The 27828-nt window shown below is 35.4% G+C and overlaps 1 protein-coding gene and 1 pseudogene across 7 annotated transcripts in view; one reads left to right on the top strand and one right to left on the bottom strand.

Annotated features, from left to right (window-relative positions):
- Positions 1 to 27828, bottom strand: part of CADM2 (cell adhesion molecule 2) — a 1275304-nt gene that overhangs the window by 759664 nt on the left and 487812 nt on the right. The gene's annotated exons all lie outside the window — the stretch shown is intronic.
- On the top strand, positions 5490 to 9486 carry LOC308242615 (calponin-2-like; annotated as a pseudogene). Its single transcript has 2 exons — positions 5490 to 5576; positions 8648 to 9486. The product of its transcript is annotated as a calponin-2-like (transcript).

The raw sequence follows: 27828 nt of genomic DNA, 5'->3' as shown, positions 1-27828 counted from the left end.
TTTGCAATTCTATCCTTGATTCTTATATTCTTTTTTTAAAATATATTTTATTCATTTTTTTAGAGAAGAAGGGAGAAGGATAGAAAGTTAGAAACATATAAAAGAGAGGAACATCGATCAGCTGCCTCCTGCACACCTCCCACTGGGGATGTGCCCACAATCAAGGTACATGCCCTTTCCGGAATCGAACCTGGGACCTTTTAGTCTGCAGGCTGATGCTCTATCCACTGAGCCAAACTGGTTAGGGCTGATTCTTATATTCTTATTAATTGGAATTCTAGATCAACTGGTCTTTAATCAAATTTTAACAAAATATTATATGACGCCCACCAGGTGTGGCTCAGTTGTTGAGCATTGGCCCATCAAGGAGAAGGTCACAGTTTGATTCCCAGTCAGGGCACATGCCTGGGTTGCGGGCTCAATTCCCACAGGGGGCATGCAAGAGGCAGCTGATGGATGTTTCTCATTGATGTTTCTATCTCTCTATCCCTAACCCTTCCTCTCTCTTAAAAACATTTTTTAATAAAAAATATTTTTAAAAATACTGTATGTCAAGGCTAGCATATAATAGGCAAATATGTGGTTTTTGAAATAAATTATATTTTCTAAAGTTTGTGTTATTTTATATAAACTTCAGTCACAAAAGTGAAAATTTTGGTTTTGTTTTGTTTATTCTGTAATTTAGGTTCGTTTTACCATGCCAGTTAAGTCTTTCCTACAGTGAAACTTCCACAAACTTGTTATTTGCTCCTCTAAGTCTATTAGCCTTCTCTCACTGACCTGAAGTAAATTTTAAAAAATAATAATTTCATTCTTCAATCTATTTTAAACAGAAAAAAAATTTCATAAAAAACAAAACAAAACCTGTAATGCAACTGCACCACTGTTTATACTAGGATGACTGTGATGATTACTTTTATGTGTCAACTTGACTGAGCTAAGGGATGCCCAAACAGCTGGTGAGACACCATTTCCGGGTGTTACTGCGAGAGTGTTTCTGGAAGAGACCAGCACTGGATTTGGAAAGTGAGTAAAGAGGTGCCCTCGCCTTTGTGAGCAGGCATCGTCAAATCCAATGAGAGCCTAAATAGAACAAAAGTGCAGAGAAAGGGCAAATTTGCTCTCTATTTGAAGTGGGCTACCCATCTTCTCCTGGCATCTGACATTGACCTCATGATTCTCAGGCCTTTGGACACAGACTGACCCACACCATTGGCTCTCCTGGTCCTGCAACTTGTAAATGGCACATTGTGGCACTTCTTGACTCCCTAACTGCATAAAGCAACTCCTATAATATTTCTCCTCTTATATATCTTCTCCTCTTATAGTAAGCTATCCCATTTTGTATTGCTGGCACTCTGGTGTCACATGATTTGATTGACATGTTCAATCGGCTTTTGTCTTCTAGAATTGTCTGATGTTATGATCTTTGTTCTGTAATATTTAAGTCCCTTTGATTATTAATTAATAGCTATTTTATCCCAAAGTGCATTTAATATGTTAAGAGTTGCCAAATTTACATAGTCTCAACTATCCTTATATTTAGGAACATTTGTATAATCCTCTTTATAAAAAATGAACTACTTTTAAAAATAACATTCTTCCTTATTTGTCCAAGTGTTAGAGAAGGAAATCCAATATTGGAAAATAAATAAAACAAAATGTTTTTTGGTGGTTTTTTTTTTCCTAATAGAATTTTTGTGTTTTTTTTAGAGTCTACTGCCTCTATATGGTTTCAAATATAATGCAAAATAATCTCTTTATCTCAAATCAGTTAAATTATGAATGCACCTTTGAAATTCTGATGAGTATAATTTTAAAAGTGTGCCTCTAATTTACTTGATAATTCAGGTAGGTAAGTAAAATATATTTCTCAAAAAAATCTCTCCAGTGCTCTGATAATTTATTAGCAGTATTCCACACATTAATAGATAATGCTAATATGTTCTCTGTCTTGTATTTTTAAAACAAAATCTATGGGCAAGAAAATTGTACTCCTATCAGAAATTGGATGACATTGGACAGGACAATAACAGATTGGAAGAGGGGTTTAGCAAATAACATAGGCTCCTGTGAATGAAAAACAAGAGTTGAATCTGATAGGGACGACCATGTAAAAAGTTTTTAGAAAAGAAACCAGTAGCCTGAGACCTCACAAATCTGCTGAAGTAGAAACAAGCAAATGGTTATAGTGTAATTACAGTCATACACGGAATCTAAACTTCAGTAAATGGGACTCAGACTGAGAATGCATAGCAATGAGAACTGCTTGTTGTTCAACTTTTAGAGGGACTTTTCAGTCTCAGGCCACTGATAAGGATAACAAGTATGATAATTCTGGTGAACAATTTAAGAGTTGCTAAATGAGAAAAACATCCAACAGCCACTCCCCTAATTCTATTGCCTTGTTACAGAGCCATGATTTTGTTCTAATACCATTTGATTCAGGGGAAGCTGAGTCCTTCCATAGTCTCTGTCATGAATTTAATTATTCTAGGTAGGCCGAACAGGATACTTCATTTCTCTTTCCTATCCTTGGTTTACAGAGAGCAAGAGCTAAGATTCATATATGAGTTACACACCCCTAAAATGTATACAAATATGTAAAAATCTTTATATGTAAATAGTTCAGTTAAATATTAATGTAAGTAAGCATGAAATGAAGCTATAATGTGGAAGTATTTTAAAAGAATGAAGTGTGATATTGAATCGCATATTATTAATCCTGATTCTGGCATTCAGAAATAATAACAATTTTGTTTGTTGTTTTTAAGAGAGAATTTTTGCAAATGACAAAACTTTAAAAATATCACCAATTGTTATGACAATCTTTGTGTGGTTCACTTACATTTATATACACATATTAAAAGTTTTATAGAAGCAGATTATAACACATAATCAAATAACCTTTTTAATTAAAATGTGGAAGTAAAATATATATGTACACATAAAAACCTGCATTGAACTCTAATGTCAGTCTCTTAGAGAAAAGAACAAAGGAGACAAATACTGAAGCTATCAGTGACAAGCAAGGTACAAACAATCCTTCTAGGTTTTTTTTCTTTATCTCCTTTTATATAAAACAATACAATGTAAAATGTCAAGAAACAGATTTAATGAATGTTTGTTTTGATACCTAATGCCACCATACTAGCTAAACAGAAAGGGAGTTGCATGCCATATATACTTATATAATTGCTGTTCTTTTCTTTCTTGCTTTGTAAGCAGCTCAATTCAAATTAACCCATACAAAGTCTACATAAAGCAATTATGCAAGGGTAACCAATATGCGAGTAATATGGTAGATCAACTGAAAACATCATATCAGCAAAGCACAAATAGTGTGCTGAATTTCAAAAAGTCTTAACTAGAATGAAAAGAAAATTTGATGCAAGACCATCAGGCATAGGTAATCAGTTTACATGCGCGTTTGTAGAACAGATGGCAAACTTGCCACAAAGAGTAATTTTTAGTAATCAATATGCAATTTGAGAAGAAACATAAGAGAATAAATGTTTCTCATCCTCCCTGGGCTTTGAAAACAAGATTCTTCTGCATAAATTAATTTACCATGTTAAATAATTAACTATGAAGAGATGGCAAACATAATTTAAATTAGCTCCTAAATATTGCCTACACTCTTAAAAATAGAAACACTTGTATATAGAAATACATTAAAACAACAAGCAATAACTGATGATCACTTTTAATGCTAAATGTTCCATTTTTAACAACAGAAACAAATGCAAAGAGGATATAATAATAGAGGGTGGACTGAAAGCAGACAGACCTCCATGAAATAAAACCTACCCTAACTCCCCAATATTCTCCAGCTCTGCCTATCTAGCACCCTAAACTTCTTTGATCATGTGTTCACCTTTTCTCAGTTATATACAGCATTTCTTCTTCACCTTGTGTCTGAAATTCCTTTAATCACTAAGAGTGAAACTATTGATAAGCATTTGTACTATATTTGGGATGAAAAGTTATCAATTCTGATCCTTCTGCTAATTAAATAACAAAAGATGCATCGATCATCAATATGCAAAGTGAGATTCTACAAATCCAAACCTGTTAGTCTATGATTCACATAATTACCCCAAAATATTTACCTTGTTTTAAAAAAGTGAAACCCAAATACAGCACTCATTATAAGGCAATATAGGTACAATAAGCATCAGCTCTAACCAACTGAAAGAAAAGAAAAACAAATAAATTTCATTAGCTCCATCCAAGTCATCCTTCTTTCCAAAAAACTACAGTTTAATTTCCTCTTTTCTTTTGTTTCAAGTAAGCACTTACTAATGTGTTTAAAATAAATGTTTGATGAATCTCTTTACCCAAGTGCAAAGATTTTCTATTTCAGCTTTTTAATATATTGCCTCAGCTTTCATCTATTCCTGACAATTTATAAATAAAAACCTAAAAGAAAAAATGAGTTTGTTTTTGCCATGAAGCGCATTATATGCTTCCCTGAGTGACGTAGTTTGGGCTATGAATTATTTCCCATCCACAGGATATACACATAGAGACCCTACAAATTTCATCATCATTTTCCCACATACTCCCCATAGAAATTAAAGTATGTCACCTATGTACTACCTTTAATATTATCATGCATTCAAAATGTAGGACTAAATTTAAAATATATCTCAGAGATTAATGATTGGGAGAAATAACTCAGAAAATAATATCCAACTTTAAAGATAGGTAAGTAGGTTGATCCATAATGTCAAAAGAGTGTGTAATAGGTGTTATTTTTATTTTAGTGGAGCAAATGTTTGAGAGTAAATAGAATAAAGTATACAAATCCTATATAATAAAAGTCTAATATGCTAAGTGTCTGGTAGTCCATCCGTCCATTCAACCAATCAAAGCATAATATGCTAATGATATGCTAAGGCAGGTCAACTGCTACTATGACATGCACTTACCACCACGGGGCAGATAGTCGACCGGTCGACCAGTCGCTATGATGTGCACTGACCACCAAGGGGCAGACGCTCCGAGAAGTAGGTTAGCTTGCTGCTGGGTTCCCGCCGATAGGGACTGAGCGAGATGGGCCAGACATGCCCTGGAGCCCTCCCGCAGTCCCACCCTGGCTGGCCAACCTCCCACGTCCCGCCACGGTCCTGATCTTGTACCAGTGGGGTCCCTCAGCCTGGCCTGCATCCTCTCACAATCTGAGACCCCTTAGGGATGTTGAAGAGCCAGTTTTAGCCCCATCCTGCAGGTCAGGCCAAGAGACTCCACTGGTGCATGAGTTAGTGCACCAGGCCTTCAGTGTTAAATAACAAGTAGTCCTTCTTACACTGCCTTCCTCTCAAATGATCTCAGTATGAAACCTTGGCATGTGGCTATGGTCATAACTGGTCCCTCTTCCCACTGTGAAAACTTTTTAACCATTGAGCTTTGGTAGGATTTGTTATGAAAAATGATTTATTATAGGGGTTCTCAAACATTGGCACATCCCTGTGAGCTTGTTATAAATGCACATTCATAAGCCCCAGCCTGACTATGGGATCCAAGTGTTTGTGGGTGCAGACTGCCAGAAATCGGATTTGAATACTCCCCAGGTGAATCTGAAGCCACTCAAAGTTTGAGAACCATTGGCTTAGTATACTCCAAGCTTAATAATAAAAAAGGCAAGTTATTATCAATATCATTCTATTAGTTCTTATGATAGTAGTAGTCATCCTATATAATAAAAGGCTAATATGCAAATTGACCGAACAGCGGGACATTTGGTCACTATGATTTGCACTGACCACCAGGGGCAGATGCTCAATGCAGGATCTGCCCCCTGGTGGTTAGTGCACTCCCACAGGGGGAGCACTCTGGGCTCATATTTGGGGAGCGCAGTGGTGGTGGCAGGAGCTTCTCCCACCTCCGTGGCAGCACTAAGGATATCCGACTGATGTCTTAGGCCCACTTGGGCCTAAACCATCAGTCAGACATCTTCTGAGGGCTCCCGGACTGCGAGAGGGCACAAGCCGGTCTGAGAGACCCCCTAAGTGCACAAATTTCATGTGCTAGGCCTCTAGTATTTCTATAATGGGTTTTAAATTTTTTTTTTTTTTTTGCACCTACCCAATGCACATGCAAAATAAGCTGGAAATGCTAGGTGGCATCTGTCATGATATGATAGAGAAAATCCATGCATAAGAATAGGAGAAAAATGAGTCTTCATCCCATGCAGCTTAAATGTCTATCATTTGATATTCAAGACTCAAAGATGTCTAAAACCTGACATTCTAGAACACAAAATACCAGTCCATATCTCTAAGTGAGACATATATTTATTCCCTTGTTTTAGTCACAACATAAGTTCAGTATTGTGTAATTATCCCCAACATAAGCTCAGTATCATGTCATGAATGGATGGTGTACATGAGTCTTGATGGTATAAAAATATGAGTACCCTTATAATATGCTGATCTAAAATAATGGGTAATAAAATTGCTGATTGTACTTATTTGGAATTTTTCATGCCTTGTTTTTAGCCCTTCTCATTCTTTCTCTCAAAATGAGCCAGTAAGACTTAAAAGTTAGGGATCTGGGTCAAATATAACCATGATATTGATTTAAAAAAAAAGTGTAGATGGAGAACCTACATGTTCTGCTCTTCTTAAATAGTCACTATCTTACTATCTTTTACTTTTAAATAATCGGCAAGGAACCACTTTTTCTGACCACATCAGTAATGATCAGCTTCCACAAAAAACACTATTTTGAAGTGAGGGAGAGTGAAGTTTAAATTTTAAATCTGAATCTATTTTTTTACTCTATTCCTTACTGTTTCGATTGTCAGAAGTTTTCAATTAACTGGAAATTTGAATAAGTCATGTATTTTAGAGTTTTAGATAAGCATGATGCAGACTAAAATATAATGCCAGTGAAAGAAGCATAAAAAAAGTTATTATATAATTGAACACTTGATGGATCAAACCTTCAACTAAAATAGACCTTTAACACTTGGGATAAGTGTCTCTTGCCTGGCTTAAATTTTTTAAATTAATGTAATTTCTTTTTCAAGTAGTTGTAAGTTTGCCAAAAAACTGAAAGCGAGGTACAAAGATTCCCATATACCCCTAAGCTTTATTAAAATCTTGCGTTAGTGTGGTACACTTATTACAATTGGTAAACCAATACTTATACATTGTTATTAACTAAAGCCCATAATTTACACTAGTTCATTCTCTATGTTGTATATTCTATAAATTTTTAACAAATGTGTAATAACAAGTATTCACAATTATAATATTTACAGAATAGTTTCACTGCCCTAAAAAGCCCCTGATCAGGCTTAATTTTAAATTACATGATATTGGTAAAGACAGTCTAAAATCCATTTGGGATAGGGATAGGATATCTTTAAGATTTGTTTTTTATCTGTGTATATAAAAGGCTAATATGCAAAGTGTCCCCTCGGGAGTTTGTTGGGGAGACCACGAGTTCAATCGCTCACTATGACGTGCGCTGACCACCGTAGGGGGCAGTGCGGAATGGAGGAAGGCCGTGGCTGGCAGCCAGAAAGCCCCGACCGGCCCTGATCACCAGCCAGGCCTAGGGACCCTACTCATGCATGAATTTAATGCACTGGGCTTCTAGTTAAACTATAAAGACAATTTCTAATAAAGGTTGTCATTATATGAAAATATAAGACAGAATGGTATAGTTACCTTGCTACTTATCTTAATAAGCTCAGGCCACTATAACAAATTCCCATAGACTGGGTAAATTAAACAACAAATGTTCATTTCTCACAGTTCTGTAGGGTGGAAAGTCCAAGATAAAATCTTGCTAATACTGTGTTCTTGGACTTTTCAGCCTTCAGAGCTGTGAGAAATTGGAATATAGTGTGAATGAACAACAATGAAATAAAAGGCAGAATTTGCAAATGGGTTTGGCAAGTAAATTTAATTAGTTTTCATGTTGATTTTTTCTTAATAGTCTATGCAATATGTAATAGCTAGTAAAGACAAACTATATGAATACAAATTTTAACTTATGATTTTAAAATGTAAAACTCAAAGCTTTATTGTTTTCTCTCCTTACTGCATCAGATGAATTTTTTTAAGCTCTTCAATTACCAATAAACTTTTTCAGCCTGTCCTGATCTCCATGCAAATGTTCTCCATTGCTATGAGCAGCATCCTGACTTCTTTGTTCTCATTGCTCATGGGGGTTAGGGGTTAGGGGTGAAAGCATGACTCTAAAGGGCAGTGACAATTTAAGACCACTTATAAAATGCATGAGGCCAGTTCAATAACACTTTTCTAATTTTAAGTTATTGTGAATATGTGATTTTTTTCTATTTTCTAACAGCCCTGCAGTATCACGCTGAACTCATTTTTTTTATTTTGATGGTCTAAGGTCTTTTGCTTCAAACAGTATTTAAGCTTTATAATGGAAGATATTTTGAGTTAGTACATATAATTATGTTTGTTCTTTTTGGTAAATAAAGAATAATTTAACTGAATGAATGGCTATTATCAAAAGCATAAGAAGATTCCCCGCCATCGCACCAACCAGGTCATTGGTCCAGCGATGGATACAGTGGGCATAAACTCCATGCAGTTAAACAAAGGGCTCTCCTAAGGTCAAGGTCAAGAACCAGCTCCTGTCCAAATAGGACCTTTAGTAGGAGGCAGAACTTCATTGCTGGACTAAGGGACTCGCCGGCCTATAGGTCTTGACTTCTAGAAGTTTCTGAAGGATAAAATTATCCTCTGCACACTCATGAATAAGCACCAGCCAGGCTCAGACCACCAGATCAACCACTCCATGCAAAACTGGCACCAGCTAGAAAAACTCTCTAACTTCATCAAGGACACAGCTTGAACTCCATGGACCTGTTCCTGGCCAATGACCTGTTTGAGGGAGGGGATATGATGCAGGTGCAGGTGTCTCTTCTGACAGGGAAGGCCAAGACAAAGGGGCTGCAGAGTGGCATGAACAGTGGCATCAGGTACTCAGAGAAGCAGAAGTGGAACAGCCAGAAGTCACCATGAAGCAGGCCAGTGTGTCATCGAGCTCCAGATAGGCGCCGAGGGTACCAGCCAGTCATGTATGATGGACTATGGCACAAGAAGGCATCTGTATGACCCCAAGAACCATAACTACCACCCAGGGACACTCAACCATCAGCCCACAAATGAGCATCAACAAGTGTGCCAGCCAGGTGGGCATGATGTTTCCTGGAACCCAGTGACATATCTATGACACCAAGCTGGGGATCAACAAGTGTGACAACTCCCACATGTCTGTTTAGATGGGTTACACACAGGGCACCAACCAGAGTGGCCAGGTATTTGATCTGGGTCTACAGATATACAACCCCAACTGCTGCCCCCAAGGCCCCGTGGCCAACAAGGTTTCAGCCGGTTATTGCCCCAGCCCAGGGAGGCCCCAGAGTATCCCCGCTACCACATCATTGCCCGATTTCAAGTTTTTCTGTGGCTTTGTCTTGTTTTTCACGTGTAAGGTTCTGTGAAGGCCAGATTGAGATGTGTGTATGGTGGGGGTCCCTGCCAAGGCACATCCAGGTAGCAAATTTCTCAGCAGGCTTTGGGCCAAGCTGGGGGGTAGGGGGAGAAACTTGTGCAGGTAAGAAAACTGGCCCCAAATGGGTTCTGGTTGCTTCTGCCCATCTCCCCTTTCCTCTGCCTTTCAGTTTGTGGTTTCTGTACCCACAGAAGTTTCAGGCAGTTTTAACACAATGAAAGTATTTTTTTTGGGGGGGTGGGGAAGGTGGAGGTGAGTGATGGGAAGAAACTCCCCTGGGAGAGGGCCAGGACACAGTCCCTAGATATTTTGGGCACTGTGAGGGAGAGGATTTCCTCAGGGCCTTCCTAGGGACCCAGTAGGGAAACTGAGGCACAGGCAGGACAATTGAGTTCAGAGTGGTTGAGGTAAAGGCAGACCCCCCTTTCAGACTACCCCCGCCTTCAAGTACTGCACTGGGACCCTCACCAGGAGGCCCCCCCTGGGACCAGCCCCACCCAGACACCTGGGAACAAGAGATAATGTGAAATACCAACTGTGCACCATAGGCTATAAAAACCTTTTTAAGGGAAAAAAAGCACAGAAATAACCACATAATAAATATATTCTAAATATTATATTTATTCTTTGTTATAAATAGAAAAAAAAACTTATAAATAGAAAAATCCGGAAATCAGAGATATATATTTTTTAAATGAATTTTTGGCATCTAGGTTTCATTCATATTATAAAACAACAAAATATTATATTGGGGGATAGGGTTCATTAAGCTATTTTATAAGGAAGTATGTAGAGGAAAAGTTAATTTTTAGCAAAGAATTGTTTTGTTATAAAACAAGATTCATGATGATTTTCTGTCCTCTGAAGAGTTCTATTTCCATTCTTTACCTTCTAAATGGCATCGGCATTACTGTGATGTTGTTTAATCTAGCATGAAATGCCACAATAAATAATATATTATATGCTGCTCCCCCCACAAATTTGCAACAATTAAATATTCTGGTTGCTTTATCCCTAAGAGAAAGTCTAATATATGTATGCATGATGCTGACAACACGACTTTCTTTTACAAGCTTTGATCCTCCTGCAGATGAGTCTTCAGTCCCTTATTTATATACAAATCATAACCTTAAAATCAAGGCATTAGGCTAAACTTTTGTTTGAAGTACATCGCTTGTATTCAGAAATGCAATTAGTAGCTCCCGTGAACTCGTGCTATAAAATGTGTAATGCTGGTGAATTTAGTAAAGTGTGTTTAAATGTCTTAAAATAGACTGCCACTATTGTCACATGAAAGCCAGAGTAAAAGTACCTGAAGAATCTAAGAGTCATTTTTATCAATTATTTTATCTTGTCAACTTATTTGTAGAAAATTTAAGATTAGTAAAAGAGTTTAGTGGAGTTTTTCTTCATTGACTACTATTTCCTATGCCAGATTTTACAAAGCTGGACACATGCTCACTTGTAAGCTTTCCTAAATGAGAATATCTGAGTGGGAGGACCTTGAAAATGCACTTAAACAAACAATGCACAACAAATTATGGTGATTTTTATGTACAGTAAATTTGAGAACCATGGCCTAAGTTACATATGTAAATGTTTTCAAATATTTAGTACATTTCTACATTTCCTGATGATACAATATGTAAGAAAATTGACAACAGGTTCTTTAAAAGCCTTTGAAAATACCTTCATTTCCAGGTCTGAATATATATATATATATATATATATATATATATATATATATATATATCCATCCTAATATATAAAAAGCCAGGGGCCCTCACAACCAAAACAACTGGATGGATGACCAAATAGCAGGCTGCATGGGGCGACCAGGCCGGCGGGGGTGGGGGGGGGAGGAGGAGTTGGGGGCAACTAGGCTGGCAGAGGGGCAATTGGGGGTGACCAGGTTGGTGTGGGGGCAGTAAGGGGTGACCAGGCCAGCAGGGTGCAGCAGTTAGGGGCAACCAGGCTGGTTTGGGTGGGGGCAGTTGGGGGCGACCAGGCTGGCAGGCAGGTGAGCAATTAGGAGTCAGCAGTCCTGGATTGTGAGAGGGATCCCAGATTGGGGAGGGTGCAGGCTGGGCTGAGGGGATACCTCCACCCCATGCACAAATTTTGTGCACTGGGCCTCAGAGTGAGGTTCTTTAAAATTAATTTCAGACACAGACTTGTCTGATCAAACTGTCTGGTCAAATAGTGGAGGCGTTTTCACTTTAAAATATTCTTTCTACTTTTCACAAGTTACTGTTTTAAACTAAAAACTATATGAACAACTTACCATAATTCTTCAGGCAAATAAGAATTTTGGCTGAATAGTCAAAACCACTAGATGGAGTTCTCAGGAAAAGGTATACCTCTAATATATAAACCTAATATCTATACTTGAAGGAGATACCACATTTCTACTCCACTTTTTCCCAAATAACACATAGACAAAAAGAAAAGTTTTGGAAATTTATGGGAAATCACAGACAATGTAAAGTTTATGGAGTAAATGAGAAAAGCTTGAGAGGGTTGTAAAAATCCATAGTGGAACTGGAAAAGTGCTTATTAGAAATGTCAGCTTCAAAAATACTTTTATAAAAAAATGTAAATGAACCAAAGGACTTGTATGCATGCATATAAGCCTAACATATGGACACAGACAACAGGGGGGTGAGGGCATGAGTGGGCGTAATGGGGGAATAAGGACACATATGTAATCAATAAAGAAATTTAAAAAATGTAAATGAAAGCCACTCCTGGATTGCTTAGCAGCAGAAAGAACTGAGACTAAGCTATTGGAGAGTTCCCTTAGATGGGAATGGGGGCATCAACATGTATAGTTTGGAGAGAGAGAGAGGAAGATCCTAACATGTTTCAGAAATTTTGGGAAAACTCCCAGACTCTACTTCCACTCATATAAAAAACATTTTAATATATGTGTCAAAACTATAGAGTTGTAAAACACTTGAATGGCCACATTCATGCATGTAAAAGGTTATTCCTTTCAAGTATTTTTTTCTTCCTTATGAAGATGTTACCTTGGCCAGATTTTTGTATACCTTCTTCATTTATTTCTTAACTCTTGCTGGAGTCTTTGGTTTGGGTGAAAGTCATTCACCCTGGTGCTAATTAACTTGGACATTATTATAGTTAAAGGGGATGCCTTAAAGTACTTGGTATGACCAGCTATGATCATGCAATATTATACAATAAATTAGTTTATCAAAATTGCTAGCCAATTTCCTGGCCAGCATCTGAAGCTATCAAACACAGAATTGTGTTTCTTTACTAACATGTATGACAAAATAAAAACATCTCTACCAATGTTTTCACTAATTTTGCCCATTTTATTTTCTTTCAAATGCATCTTCCTTTACCTTAATCATATGAACAAACTAAGAAAAATGTAACTGCTTTTAACGTGTGTCTATATAGAGTATACACATAAAAAAAGTAAATTACTGTTGCTTAAATGAAATGATGAAGATTTGTACTGGCTCAAAAAACTTTGGGTTTCTTCAGGAAACAACCCATTTTTTAAATCAGTGTTTTAGTAAAGAAAACCCACATTCATCTTGAAGCTTATAACTACTCTTTCTCAATTATACATAATTGTAGTGTGATACATTTCACTCATTGCATGTACTATTTGACCTTTAGCAAGTTTTCTATTTTCTATTAACCCCATTTTCTTAACTGCATATTTTATTTTTTGTTTTATTTTCAAGATTACAATAATTTTGCAGTGAAAGATATTTCTTATCTCTGCTGGAACTTCACTTGTCCATTTATTGGAGACCGTATCTGGTTGACTTAAATATGAGTTTTCCATTAAACTGGTAATACAAGAGCATGATAGAGAGAAAATTGAACTAGTCCAGTTGTAGTCTCAATACAAACTGGCTATGTGTCATTAGGAGATAATCTTATGGCTTTGGTTGTTGACCTTCCATCCCTAAGAACTCTGCCAGTATAACAGTTATAGAGTTCAGCCACTATATATTTTCAATTTTGACTTATTGGAATAGAATTAAATTAAGTTTTTAAATTATATTAAAAAACACATTTAGAACAGAAAATTACCATTTATAAATATTTTCTCCATGAATCATCTTGTAAACTTTTTACAACCCATTTGAGAGATAAGAAAATTAAGATCCAAGACATATTAAATTGCTCCAACTCCCTTAGTTAATACATACAGAAACTACATTTGAAATAAAATTCTTCTGATTATAAATTTCCTATTCTTTGTAAACCTCTTACAGAAAATCACAGTATAATATATTTCTTGAGATGATGCTTTTACACAAAGTTCTGTGGTTAATTAGAGTTGGCTTGTGAGAGCCTATTGTGTGCATTGCTTCTCAATTGTGTGTTCAACTATGTCATTTTGTGAACTTGAACCCTAGCTGGTTTGGCTCGGTGGATCAAGCATCAGCCTGAGGACCAAAGATCCTCAGGTTCTATTCTGGTCAAGGGCATGTACCTTGGTTCCAGGCTCCAGGCCCTGGTCGGGGGCATGCAGGAAGCAACCAATCAATGTGTTTCTCTCTCACATAGGTGCTTCTCTCTGTCTCTCCCTCTCCTTTTCACTGTTTCTAAAATTCAATGGAAAATGTAACCTTGGGTGAGGATTAAAGAAAAATTGTTAGCTGAAAACAGCCAAAATTGGAATATTTAACCATGAAAATTGGGAAGTTCTACAAATCAGGGTCTTTCCCCCCAAAAAAATGTAACAGTTATTAGGTATTTGCCAACACAACACTTGGGTTGGACCTAAACTACATTTCTGATGCCATTCAGTATGAAAATCTAGAATATTTTTATCATCAATATTTTTATATTAATCTACAATTTGGTGATCAGGGTGAGAGGAAATGGCTCTATTTATTTAAACAGGTATATTTTTCATCAAAACATATCAATTGGTATACTAAATTATATTGAACTTTTATTGATATTTATAGTAATATTATAAAAATTCTAAGATTTGAAGTTTCTATGGCCATTTAAGCACACATGGTTTGTTGCGATTTTTAGTCATGTCCATGAATTCTATTGCAGCTCAGTACAAATTCATCTTCCCCTGGCCTTCTGTTAGCTTCCTAAGCCTTTATATACTCTAATAGGAGCCGAGAGTAACCTCTTTTCTCAATCATATTGCTTTTCACTGCATCAACCCCATCCGATAGATGAGTTTACCACAACATGTCTTCATAATACCGTGTCAAACTATATAAAACAGTTTCAAAGGCAGAATGTATTTCTGTACTTCAGTGTGCCCTTGTCAAAGTATTGCTTGAACAGTTATATTTTGTATTGGAAAGCAACACCTCTGCATCTTTTGCATGGGATTGTCATTGGTCAGGCTATTGGTTTATCCAGTTTTGTCTGCCATTGAAATTAGACTACTGACCAGCCTAAGATAGGTTACTGGATCTGGTTTTTGAGGCTGTTCCTTTATGGTCTGCCTCATTACTTCCTAGCTAATTTATATTCTTCTCAAAGCTTTATATCTCTTCTGAACACTTGTTTCTTGACTGTCACTATCACCAACAAAGAGCTTTAATTCATGATGTACTTTAAAATCTCTAAAACATTGATTTTCCCCTCCTTCACTCTGAATGGCCCTTTAGTCTACAGATTGGCTATTGCTTAAAGTAACCTGTTCTCAAAGGAGTTAACTGTTTTGGCAGAAACATACGTCACATAGTTTTACTAGTTTGTTCCATGTTGTTCTTTGTTTTAAACCAAAGTCTTAAAATGCCATAGTTAGCATAGATAATATGAAATTATGGCGATCTAATAATAGTGCATATATAAATTGCACAAAAATAGCAAATGTGTTTGAAAGTGAGCTGTATGGAAAACATCATCATATAACAAAATGAGAAAAAAAGAGATGGACATAAAATGGAAATGAATGTGAAATCAGATACAGTGCTCAAAAGTGCATTTACCTAAAAGCTTTCCTAATGCTAGAAGATCATTAAATTAGTTCACCATGACTCTAGAATAAACAGAGCCATTCTTTAAAAGTCATGTGGTGAGAATTAAGATTCCAGATCATGGGATATGATGGGCCTCAGGGGTGGTATGCATATGAATGCACACACTTATGCACTTAATTATTTTAACTGGGGTTTGAAATGAACATCTAAATTGGAATAGCTCTGTTTAACTATTTTTAACTGCTGCATCACACTTGGTGATGTGTTTCTTCTTGCCCTTCTTCCATAACATATCAAACTCATGATGATTAAACCAGGGAGGATGCAAACAAAGAGAAGGAACCATCAGGCTGGAAACAGAAAAGGCATAACTGCAGAGAGTACTTAGGGGATGCCACTAGTGCAGACTGTGTGCAAACTGTTCAGGAAATGAAACAGGATGTCAGTATCTACATGGTTTCTACTCTCAAATCTACCACCAATTCTTGATATTTCTCTGAAACATAATTGTCTCAGGTAGAGAATTTGAAGCCCACTAGCTTCTGATATATCTGCAACACTCACATCTACTCACAAGGTTTGATCAATTTAATCTTATAAATATATATTCATTAAATGTTAGTGTCTTCTCTATGGGCTTTATCATCTTTAACTCAAGTTAAGGCAGCAGTCCATAAACAGGACTCTTGCCTCTATTCTTTTTTCTTTCTATTTTTCTCCGCATGCTTCCCAACTTAGTCTGTAAAATGCACATCTGATCATAATACTCTTGTATTTAACTTCCAGTGACTCATTATGACTTTCAATGTAAAATCACATTTCCTGGTATAGCACCAAAGGCACTTTACAACATGTTGCCTCTCTACATCTCTGTAGTAACTTTTCTCCTATTAACCACCTGGCAAACTTCTTCTCAACTTTGGAATTTATTAGGACTCAACTCAAACATCATGTTATTTGATCCCAGGACTTCATAATGCACTATAATTGAATTTCAGAAAAATTCCCAAATGTAAGTTTCCCATTTTCCTAAATAAATAAAACCATGTAACAGCAGATATGTCCTTCTTCTAGAAGATTAGAAAAAGATTTTGGGATATTTACCTAAAATGATGTAAAATATCCATAACTTAAAATGCCCAAAAGACTTCTGCAGCATTTACAAAAATTAAGTCTCTATAATGTGAGTCTTGGATTAAAAACACCAATTATATTTTAGGTAATAATAGAAAGCCACAAATTGGCTTTTAGCTAATATTTTGTACTTGTTTATTTTTAAACTTTATGGAATGAACTCTTTGTTGCATTTGTTTCCATTCCTCCAAATAAGGCTGTGGTAGTGTCTAATTACAAAATAGTACTTCCTCAAAGAGCTTTCAAATTTGCCTGCTCCTTTAGATGTGGAAAAAAATAAAAAATGCATGATTTTAAGAGATAGAAAAGGCCCAAACCCATGCTGTCAGAACAACAGCTATTTCCTGTACTTACAGGAAAGAGGAAAACTCCATCACTTTGGCATCTGTTCTGTGTGTGCATCTTCAAGACTACGGACTTAGGACAATCTAACTCTTGTTGGGTGATAGAAAAAAATAATTTATGAGGTAGAAAATAATTTTCAATTTCTTATGCTTTCTCAAAAATCAAATTCAGAATTATGGAATAACTGGTCCACACAAAAGACATGATGGATTTTAAAATATTAATTCTGTCATCCATTGCAGGACTATATTTTTATTTTTTTATTTTAATTGATTTTCAGAGTGGAAGGGAGAGGAACAGAGAGATAGAAACATCAATGAGAATGATGAGAATCAACCATTGGCTGCCTCTTGCCCACCCCCTACTGGGGTTCGAGTCCTCAACCCAGGCATGTCCCTGACTGGGAATTGTACCAGTGACCTCTTGGTTCCTGGGTCAATGCTCTACCACTGAGCAACACCGGCCTGACAATTCCAGGACTATTTTAAAGTTACCTTCAACTATAAGCTGTCTGGCTTTCTATATTCAAACTCCGGTGCATTTTTTATTCATCTAATTGAATACTTAAGTTTTTGTACATTTTTCTATGAGTTAGGCACTCTGATTCTCCCTGCTACACTGAGTCCATTGAATCCGTCTACTCTCCTTATAAATGTGTTGTCATCTGTTCATACAACAGGAAGTATTCCTGAAGTATATGATTTTTACCTCAAAATTTTCCAAAAGAGTAATCTTTCTTCTACCTTTACTTCAATATATGTTTTGCACTTCAATTCTACTACCTCAATTTTATCATGAAATTGTTACTTGTTAATTCTTCATATCCTTATGTTTGTGGAAGAGTTAGCAACTACAGATAACTTTCTCTTTTTAGAAACTCTAAACATTATGTCTCATTATGGATACTTTTTCTTTCTGACCAAAAAGTATCTAGGCATGATCTCATAAAGAGGAAAGGATTGTTTTTAGTAAATGAAGCTTAACTTCATTTTGAAAGATTAAAAGGAGTTCCTTAATTAAAGATGGGGGCCAGGGGATGGTATATTCCAAAATGGTAGAGGAACTTGTAAGATTCTGAGAAAAAAGGAATATGTTATCTATGGAAACTTTCAATAAAGCCATGGTAAGCAAAGTATAGTATGAACAACTATGTGGAGAATGAAACAAAGTGGAGTTGGACTGATAGGAAGGGGCCAAATTGTACAGAGCTCAAGGAACAGATCACTAATTTGGTTCTATACTCTAAATCAATAAGAAGTCACTGCATAGATGTAACAAACAACATGGTATAATCAGATTTTATTTTTAATTAAAAATGTCTTCTGCATGGAAAAGAATTTGGAAGATGAAAAAGAGAATGTATAGAAATAAAGAATAAGGTTAAGTACAGATCAGTTAAGAGATTATGATTCTAGAACAAGAGAAGTGGAAATACGTGAATGATATTCAGGCTGTAAAAATGGCAGGCTTTGTGATGGAACATGAAGACAAATGTTGTGTTTATATATGATGTTTACATATATAGAGGGTAGTCTCATTTACTAAGACAGAGAGCACTGAAGGAGAATGATATTTGGAAAAGAATATAATGAGTTTATTCTTGGATATGAACTCAGGCAGTTAAATATATAGTTCTGACATTTATAGAAAAAAACACACAATCATGCATGGCTAGAGTTGTTTTTAGAGCTAAATATTAAATTTGATTTGAGTTTATCAGAGGAAACATTGAAAAACAATATACAATATATTGATCATCATTGTTTAATTTTTAAAAGCTCAGAATTCCTTGTGAAGAAACATTTCTGTAATTTTATAGAATTTTAAGAAAATGAATTTTTATGATATAAATAAAAGAAATGAGTAGTACCTTTTAGTAAAAATTTCAGATAGTGAGTAAATATTCTTCAGATATTCCTTGTATTACTTCTTTTCCAAAGCAGACAATGATGAAATCCTTAGTGAAATAACTTCAGAGAGGAATTGAGAAGATTCAGTCTATATGTGTTACATATGCATGATTAATACAGTAACAAAGCTTAATAAAAATTTAGTGAAAAAGATGCAAAATTGTCTCTCCTATGGTTCCCAAAAATCAAGTACTTGAAATGATTTTTGTGTTTTGTTTTTATAGTCATTTCATTTTTAATTTATTTGTGCATGTCTGAAATGTCTCCCTGTGCCTATGCAATGGCATTATCTATTTTCCAATGCCCCATATATAGAGAAATTTAGAGGTCTAGGATGTTCATCCTCATTATATTGAAAAATGTAGAAGATTTTAGTAAGTACTAACTCAGAACAGGCTTTCCATTTTATGAAGGAATGTTAGTTTCATAATTACTTTTATGTCAGTCCACCATTGAGCCAAAAACAATAGATTTTTGAATTTGTTAAGGAATTTTAATCAGAGAAGCAGTGTTATCACAGAAATATTGAAGATTTGAAGTTTGACTAACTGGAGTTCAAGTTGCCCTTCTATCAGCAGAGGGAACCATGAATTAAATCCAGCTCCCTAATATTTGGAAACAGGCCAAGTGCCCATCAGTAGATGAATGAATAAAAAAGCTGTGGGACATTTACACTATGGAATCCTATGCAGTTATAAAAAAGAGGGATCTCTATCTTTTGGGACAGCATGGCTGTACCTGGAAAATATTATGCTAAATGGAATAAACCAATCTGAGAAGGACAAATATTACATGATCTCACTTATTTGTGGAATTTAATAAACAAAATGAATTGACCAAAAAAATAAGACCCAAAGCATGGAGGCATGGAACAGACTGGCATACCTTGATGTGGGGTTGGGGGGACAAGGAAAGAGAAACCAATGAACTTGTATACTTACTAGAGGCCCAATGCACGAAATCCATGCAAGAGTAGGCCTTCCTTCCCCGGCTGCCGGCACCGGCTTCCCTCTGGCACCCTGAACCCAGGCTTCCCTCCGGCCACTAGCAAGCACCCGGGACCCGGGCTTCGCTCACAGCCCTGGCTTCATCCAGAAGGTCGTCCGGAAGGAAGTTTGGTCTAATTAGCATAATATGCTTTTATTATTGTAGATATGCATAACCCATGGACACAGGTAATAGGGTAGTGAAGACCTGTGGTGGGTGGGTAGAGAGGCTGGGAGGAGCGGAGGAAGGGGAAAAAATGGGAGATATCTGTAATACTATCAATAATAAAATATATTTAAAAATAATCTGGCTTCCAATCTCTCTCGCTGCAATACCACTGTAACAGTAGCTATGACATGGGGACAGAATAAGAGAATGACATAAACCTCTTAGCACAATGTTAGGGTAATGACTCAATTACATTATTTGCAGTTTTATCAATCAGTAATACTACATCAGGCCACTAAATCTTTTGTACTATAATGAAATAAAGAGATTTTGTGTAAAAAATATTTAAGGTTTTTCTAAATGAGTGCTATATTCTGATATGACTTTCAGAGTGCTCAATTGCAACACTTAAATAGCTAATTTGTTTCTCAGTTTCTTTAGCATTATGTGTTTAACTACTGAAAATATCTGAATATGTTTATTAATGATTTATCCAATAGCTAGCTATTCCCTATTATCACTCCTACTTTCAGATAATTTTTCCTATCAGAAGCAATATCCAAACATCCAATGTGTCTACCATGTATAATACAATCTTAAAATAAGAGGATCTATCTAAACTGGTAATTGTTTTTATCACTCCAAAATTGGTAAAAAACCATTTTCTCCCACTTTGATTTTGGCAGTAAAAAAATATAAAAGAGCTGACATTTAGTAAAGATTTTATTTAAAGTAAAGCAACAAGCTTGCTGCTGATAACAAATTTTGTACATTTTTAAAGGTTATAACACTATAATTTCAGGATAATATGAAAAGAAAAGCTATCAAATTCCACTCAACACAGACATCCCCAAATTAAATGGTATTTTTATGTTTTAGAAATATTTAACTTAAGCAATTGGATTTCAAAATATAATTAAAAATAAGGTTAATTTTACTCAAATTTGCCTCAAATTTTGATTTATTTAAAAACCCTCACCCAAGGATATGTTTTCATATATTTTAATTTTCACCTGAAGATGTGTGTGTGTGTGTGTGTGTGTGTGTGTGTGTGTTTAATTGGTTTGAGAGAGATAAGGAGAGAGAAACATGGATCAGTTGCCTCCATTACTCACTCTGACCAGGAATCAACCTGCAACCTTGGCATGTGCCCTGACAAGGAATTGAACCTGCAATCTTTTGATTTATGGGAGGACACTCCAACTTGCCAGGGCATGATTTATTTTTTTCAAAATATATAGTTTATAGAGAGTTTGGAGCAATCAAATAATTATTCAAAATAAAAACCCTACCAAATAATTAATTTTCATAATCATTGGCCATGTTTTCAATCATACTCTATGAAATGTATATTAACTTCCTAATTATTCTTCTTTACTCTTATCTAGAGTCTGAGTTTATTAAAAACACTAATCCTCTTTTCATAATTGATCATTTCTTATGAGGAATATAAAATGTACACACACATTCCCAACATACAAATCTGTAAGTAATCACTAAAATTGTCATTAAGTCCCAAAGGCCAGCAGATGAAATGCAATGGTAAAGTCAGCCATCAGACAATGAGAAAGAAAGCTATATTGAATGAAGGGAGGGAAAAGATGGAATGGCCTGATGATGACATAAAGTTTCCTAGAAAAATTCTTGAATCTTTTAAAAATTTCTAAAATTCCCAGGCAAAGTCAAGTTTATAAACTATATAAAAGAATTGAAAACTACCACACTAAATAAAGGTCCAGTCCACATATTTAAATTTGATTGCTTATATTTACGTTTTAAATATGTATGCCTTATTTCACTTAGCATAGTGCCAGTCAGAGAAAGATAAATATCACATGATCTCACTCATTTATGGAATATAATGAACAACATAAACTGATGAACAAAAATAGATCCAGAAACAGAGAAACATAGATCAGACCATCAAACCTCAGAGGGAAGGTAGGGGAGGGTGGGGGTAATGGGGAGAGATCAACCAAAGGACTTGTATGCATGTATATAAGCCTAACCAATGGACACAGATAACCGGGGGGGGTGAGGGCATGAGTCGGGGGATAGGGAGGTAATGGAGGAATAAGGACACATATGTAACACCTTAATCAATTAAGAAATTAAAAAAATACCGTATGATGAGAAAATAAAATAAATATGTATGCCATATATCCACATATAAAATATACATAGGACACTAAATTCATTATTTTGATTTTTTTCCATGTAAAATTCCATATATATCTTAACTGGTGCAGGCCAGTGTTTGAACATTTGATTTGTTTGCATACAATATATAATTCAGTTACAAAACTTGGCAAAAATTACAATATTTACTTATTTATTTATTTATTTATGTATTTATTTATTATGTATTTATTTATTTTAATCCAATGAATGTTTAACATGCCTTTGTCCTTATCACTTCTCAGCTAAACACATATCACAGCTTTGGATACTGTGGTAGGTAAAAGAAGAAATGTATTACTTATTTGGAATCTTTGAAAAGTTAAAACTCTAAAAACTACTCTTATGTCTAGATGTCAAAATACATATATATTCACAGAAATAGACATGTATTCATTTGAATGTCTAATAACATCTAAGTTGATTGCATTAATAAAAATGCTTCTAGTAAGTTTTCTGTTATTGTCAAAACTGGGAAATTCGTCTTATCAAGAAGATGATCTCCCTTAATATGTCACTATATTATGTTTCGGACAAACTGCATTTCAGGAGAGATCCTTACTCACTCAAAGGCCAAGTTATTTTTCTGTTTTTCCATAAAAATGTTACAACAAAAATGCACAGATATACAACATTCACTACAAAGGAAGTGGATGCAAGCAGAACTGCCTTGAGAAAGAGGACGTGAGCATAACACATGAGGATCCACTTAAGCATTTGATCCAATGCACTTTTTACTCAATTTCACTGCTTGATATGTAGTAAAGAACTACACCTTTAAAATTTAAAGAATACACTGTCATTTAATTCACATAAAAATAAATCAAGCAATGTAAAATCCTAAGGGAGTGGGCAGTAAAAATCCATTAGGAGACTACAATATACAAAAAATAATAATTAAAGAAATTTATGCACCTTTTCTTGAAACGTAGTACTTCTGAAAATCAAACACAGAATAACTGCCAATACATAGCAAAAATATCTTAAAAGGTAAAGTTTCATCCTAGCCTTTCAAGTATGTTTACTGTGAAGAAATATTGATACTGAAAATATGGTTTCTAGTATATATATATATATATATATATATATATATATATATATATATATACACACATATACATTAGACAAGACAAAAATTTGAAAATTATTCACTAGTTCTTCAGGATGAGTGAAATACAATTGTGTGTTTTTTTTTTCTTTTTTTTTACAATATTCTTATCCCAAGGGATTGAGATTGATTGCTTCATACAACTCATGGTGACAAAAAGATTTACAGTTTTTGATCCTAGCTCCTAGTATAGGCATCAGCATGGTGAGGTATTATTTGAAAGACTATGGGCATTTGAAGATGAATTGGTCCCGAGAAAAACGTCTGGTGAGCTCTCGGGCCCAAACTGCAAATTCACAATTAGTTCTGGCATTCTGTTTCACTACTTTGGTCAGTCCTTCTAGTTCATGCATTTAATAACAAGTTGATGGATTTTTTTATATTAGGAGCTTCAAAATTTTATTGAGAAAAATATTATTTTGTGACATACAGAAAAGTAAAATATGAAGAACAATATCCTATATAGAGAAAAAATCCTAAGATAAAACTCTATAAAGGACATGGCCAATAAATAATATATTAGTAAACCTATTGAGTTTAGTGTCCTTTCAAATACTAGTATAGTTATATAAAAGGGCATAAATAGAAGTAATAATTAAACTCATAAATAAATTTATCTAATTTTTTTTAATCTTCCTGCTATCACTGTGGTGAAATACTAGTACTATTATTTTATATAATTATAAATGGCTAATTCTGTGAAAAAAAGTAACATTTCTAATGCAGAAGTTAAGGGTTCAAATAGATTAGTTTGGTGTTAATACTTAAGGAGTTTTTTCCCTTTTTTGTATGATGTTGTTAATATAAATGGACTTTACTGTTTTAAACATCTCTAGCCATGTCAAACTTCAATTATTGTTTAGATAACATTTATACTACCTAATTCTATTATATATAATGAAATGGAAATAATATATTCATAGAATTATATTACACAAATCTATATTTGAAAAATATTATCTAAGGTATTATACCACTATCAACTTCAACAAGAGCAATTACAGCATCAATTAAATAACAGTTAAACTAAAAATAGAAATCAAAATTCCTTTTAAAGAGCAACAGCTGGCAAAGGTCATGCTGTGATTGCCGCTGTTCAGGGGCCCACTATTGTGAAAGCTGACTTAATACTGCTTGTCACCTGGATCCCGGAGGCCTCTCAGCATGGCCCTCCTCCTTCCAGGGGACCTGATGATCCAGGGGATCCTGGCACTTGCAGTCCCCTGTTGGCTGCCTGTGAAATAGCAGGAGCAAAAGGGTCACTTGGAAAAGGTTGGAACTTAAACCTGACTTTCACTAGTATTTGTCTATTGTGATATTTTTTTTTCTTTACATATTGAGCTTTCTCTCAATTGACAGACCTGCCATTCAACTTTCTTGAATACCTTTCTCATAGAAACAAATTTGGCTTTGATAGAAGGAAATGGTCATCCACGTCTTTGGCTATATGTGTAGCTCATGTTTCTATTTACTTTGGATTTTTTTCTGTCTATTTCTAGGCAGTGAATTTCTTCCTCAATTGATTTTCTCTGAAATTTCATTGTGTTCTTGATATACTTCAGGCAGTATTTGAAGTTTTTGAGACTTAAGATACTTGCTCACTTTGGAGACTTATTTTTCCTCTAAGCTCTTCATTTATGTGAGTTTCTTCACATAATTTTTGGGTGTTTCTTGTTTTTTAAAGAAAGCAGTTAAGAGCATCAGTGAGTTCCTTCAAATGAAATCCTGACTATATACTAGGTGATATCCATTTTGTAACTTATTCTTTTTCTCTAATTCCCAGTGGCCATCCATATGATGGTCTCCAAAGACATCAGGCAAGCTTATGACATTCATCATGGTTTCAGTCGAGATTTTTTCCACTTCTCTCTTTACCTGTTCACTCATGTGTCTTGAGTTTTCAGGCATTTCTGTTCCTTCAGTACCTGCACTCTGTTTCCATCTTGCAGTTTCTTGAGCAGAGGGTTGCAGATCTTATTATGATGAGTATTTTCATTCGGATCCTCCATTACTTCCATCTAAAGTTGTTCTACATCATTCAATAAGCTTTCAAGATTTTTTTGTATTAGTCACGTGAGATTGGAATGATTTTGATGCATTATTGAGTGAAGTTGTCTGTCCTTGAAGGCAAATCATCATCAATCCATAAAGTGAAAGTTAAGGGGCTCACATTTCTGTCTTTTTTTTTAGAAAGTCTACAATGTCTTCAAGTGAAAACCTGTTTAGATGTTTATTAAGTGCTCCCAAACACAGCATTTGTAACTTCAAAGTGCTGCACCCCACCACAGGCAACTTGAATACTTCACAGTCTTGAGTAAGTAGTCCAATCTTCTCACTGATTTTTTGATACTTGAACATGAGCAGAAAATCTTTTGGATGACATTTTTCTTTCCCTGAAATATGTCAGTTCTTCAATATAAAAACCACCATAGCAGTACATGCCAGAGACCTGGGACTTGTTTGAAGCATTGAGACAGCACCTGCAGAGCACTACACACATGTTCCATTAAAAGCTAGGGAAATATTTTTGTAACCGTCAGTAGGCTCAAACAGAAATGGATACATGTGCAGTGCAATTGGGGAAGTTGAAAATGCTGATTGCAGCCAAGATCAGCCTAGAGCTCTGGACACTAGGCCCTACCTGGGCCTACAGCATACCTAAAAGATTAGAATTAAAGGGCACATAAAGAGCTTTCCAGACAAGGAAAAGCTAAAGGAGTTCATCACCACCAAACCAGTATTACATGAAATGTTAAAGTATCTTCTTTAAGAAGAACAAAAATGATTAAAAATATGAATAAAATGGCAATAAATACATATCAACAACTGAATCTAAAAAAACACACAAAATAAATGAATGAGCAGAACAGAAATAGACTCTTAGGTACAGATAATATTTTGATGGTTGTCAGATTGGAAGGGAATGGGTGAAATAAAGTGAAAGGATTAAAAAGTACAAAGTAGTAGTTATAGACTACTCATGGGAATGTAAAGTACATCATAAGAATTATAGTCAATAATATTGTAATAACTATATATGAAGCTACATACGTACTACATTTATTGGGGTGATAAGTTAGTAAATTATATAATCATTAAGTTGTATACCTGAAATGAATATACAATTACATGTCAACTATAATTTTAAAAAAAGTGTTTAAAGTAAAAAAATAAATTTTAAACTAAAAACAAATAAACAAAAAAACTAGAGGAATAGAGCAGTGTCATGCCCATCAGCATGTCAGTGCATAATTGTGGGGCTCACATGTTTGGGTGAAGCTCTTTCCCCTGATTTAAAGTTTCTTTGTGTCACAGAGGTAACTTTCCTGACCCTTCCTCCAAAAATGTTAGGGATCTCCCTTCTCTGAAGGCCCCCTCTCTCCTTTGTATTTGGTCAGTGCAGGCAGCAGAGGAAAGAACTGAAGGGTCTCCCTAAAGGTATTAACTAAGAGAAATGGATTCCAATTGTAAGATCTCAGGAGAAATCAACTGTAACTGGCACATTCTAAAAGTTTTATGGATTCTGTGGAGACAAAATGTCCCCATTCAATCCAAGTGTTCCTGAATGAAGATGATTTTCTGTGGTGACAGAGTAGCCTAGGATCCTTTGCTCATATGGCCCTTCAGTATATGTCTACCAAGTTTTCCCTTGGGATGATCTCCAATCTGCCAAGTCATCTTCAGAGCTACATCTCATCCTCATTTCCATTGAGCATCTCTCTGAAAGGCTGAGGCTCAGAGGCTTCTTGTTCATCACCTAGGACTCTGCCATGAGCTACTCAACCGCAGAACTGTTATCAGTGAGAGAAATGAGGTGATTGTTAGCTGAGGCCATTCTGGGGATCCTGAAGGGTACCTCCCCTCCTCATTCCCAATGGATGTAGCAAATAGAGGTCCTATTCCAACAGTGGTGACAAGAGGAGGTGGTCAAATGTCATTGTTGCTTACAACTCATTTATTTATTTCAAAAAGAAATCCCCATTTAAAAGTGTATAACTTGTCATCAAAGTAAACAATTTCACCTTTGTGGAGGTGCAGGTTGGGAGGAAGACCCTGGAGAATCTTTTAGTCTTTAGTCTCTAGACTCTTAGATTTAGTGTCTAAATTTTTAGTTTTTTCGATTCTAGTCTCTGATGAGTCTAGGAACACATGGTAAGTAGCTTAAACCTAAATAAGGAGATTTGGTAAGAAAATTGTTGGGGAAAGAGATAAAAAAGGAAAGTTCTACAGTTGCCAGGGTGACCCTGGAACTTCAGATCACAACTTGCTGCTCCCATGCATTCCTTTGGGTCTCATCCCTGCATCCAGAAAGATCTCTGGGTATTTGTGGGTAGAGTTCATTCTTTTAGGTTTCTCCTCTATTAGGAACAGAGCCAACAACATCAGTATTCTTGGCTTTGAAAACAGAGGTGTTTTTTTTGTCTGTTTTTTTTTTTTATTTTTTAATTGTGACAAATATCCTATATAATAAAAGGCTAATACGCTAATTGACTGCACAGCCAAATGACTAGTTGCTATGATGCACACTGACCCACCAGAGGACAGA

This window comes from Plecotus auritus (assembly GCF_963455305.1).
Source record: "Plecotus auritus genome assembly, chromosome: 2".
Classification (NCBI taxonomy): Eukaryota; Metazoa; Chordata; class Mammalia; order Chiroptera; family Vespertilionidae; genus Plecotus; species Plecotus auritus.
This window is presented reverse-complemented; position numbering and strand designations above follow the sequence as displayed.